This window comes from Saimiri boliviensis, chromosome 10 (assembly GCF_048565385.1).
Source record: "Saimiri boliviensis isolate mSaiBol1 chromosome 10, mSaiBol1.pri, whole genome shotgun sequence".
NCBI classification, from domain to species: Eukaryota; Metazoa; Chordata; class Mammalia; order Primates; family Cebidae; genus Saimiri; species Saimiri boliviensis.
In genome coordinates, this window is record NC_133458.1 from 9,081,907 (window position 1) to 9,083,654 (window position 1,748).

General features: G+C 44.5%; 1 non-coding gene across 1 annotated transcript; it reads left to right on the plus strand.

Moving 5' to 3' along the window:
* The first annotated feature begins 234 nt into the window (after positions 1-234).
* Positions 235-306, plus strand: TRNAC-GCA (transfer RNA cysteine (anticodon GCA)). The gene has a single exon. It is a non-coding gene; the product is annotated as a tRNA-Cys (tRNA).
* Positions 307-1,748: the final 1,442 nt, after the last annotated feature.

Here is a 1,748-nt window from a genome sequence, read left to right on the forward strand (position 1 = left end):
TACAGATGTCACTAGAGAGCCTTCCAGCTGTCAGGGGACTGCTCCCCAGATCCCTGCACTTACCAAGGAACTGAGAGTGGAGAGGTGGCAGAGCTGTGGGAGAAGGGACCAGGTGCTTCCTCTAAGACAGGGTGGTGAGCTGGCAGCAAATCATCCTGAAGTGGAATCTAGGACTGCAGGTCTAGGTGTGGTTACACAGGGAAAGGTTGTTAATTAGAACTTACTGGTGTAGCTGGGGGTATAGCTCAGGGGTAGAGCATTTGACTGCAGATCAAGAGGTCCCCAGTTCAAATCTGGGTGCCCCCTGGCATTTTAAACATGAAAGCTGGTAAAGGAGTTCTAGTTTATTTTCCCGTTTCTGAGTCTCCCTGCAAAGGCTGAAGAATCAGAGGATGCCTTCCCCCACTGAGTTGTTCTGCTTCTCTCAGCTCCTACTCCTCTGATCGTCCCACCAACCCCTCACCTGGTCCTTGGGCTTTACAATATATACTTTGATCTTCTGGCTGTGAGTGAGAACTAGGTCCTTTAGGTCCTTTAGAGAAATATGAGATCATTCACTGCTGGCCAGAAGATAGTGCAGCAACACATTCAATAAGAGGAAATAACAGCCAGGTCAGAAGTTACCTGCAAAACTATTCTTCAAGAATAAAAAAGAGAGCTGAGAAAGATGACCACCAACAGATCCTTGTTAAAGAAAATTCCATGGCCGGGCGCGGTGGCTCACGCCTGTAATCCCAGCACTTTGGGAGGCCGAGGCGGGTGGATCACAAGGTCAAGAGATGAGACCATCCTGGTCAACATGGTGAAACCCCGTCTCTACTAAAAATACAAAAAATTAGCTGGGCATGGTGGAGCGTGCCTGTAATCCCAGCTACTCAGGAGGCTGAGGCAGGAGAATTGCCTGAGCCCAAGAGGCGGAGATTGCGGTGAGCCGAGATCGCACCATTGCACCCCAGCCTGGGTAACAAGAGTGAAACTCAAAAAAAAAAAGAAAGAAAGAAAGAAAATTCCAAAATACATACTTTAGAAAAAATTTAAACAATCCCAGATAGGGAAACTGAGATACAAAAGAAATGTTAAACAGGGAAATCAGTAGATATGTAAGTAAATCCAAATTTCACTGACCATATACCATCACATTAATGTCTAAATTACAGGTCTTTTAATTATAAAACTAAAACACTGGTCAACAATAACCTATAAGGAAAGAGCTGATCCCAGTTAAAGTATTATAATGTCTTCTTGTAAGTTGGGAGGACAAAGATGATGAACTTTAGGCTTTTTAAATTTGCTTGCAGAAATTCCTAGTGTACCATTTTGTAAAGTTGTGGTTTTGCCAGGCAAAAGGAGGTAAGGGGAGGGAGGGCATATGCTTGAAGAGAAAATATATGAAGCGGAAAAAAATTCTAGTTAATCCAAAAGAAGGCAGGAAATGAAAAATAAAAGAATAAACGGGACAAATGGAAAGCCGTCAGATGGACGAAGTCCTGACGTAACAGTACTGGGCGAACGCTGTATTGGTTTTCCGGGGCTGCTGCGACAAAGTCACAGACACCAAGTTGTTTAAAACAACAGAACTGTATTTTCTCACAGTTCTGGAGGCCAGGAATCTGAAATCAAGTTGTCGGCAAGGCCACGGTCTCTGAAGATTTCCAGGGGAGAATCTGTTCCAGGTCTTTTTCTCAGCTCCTGGTATTGCTGGCAATCCTTTTTTTGGCTGAAACGTATCACTCCAGTCTCTGCCTCTG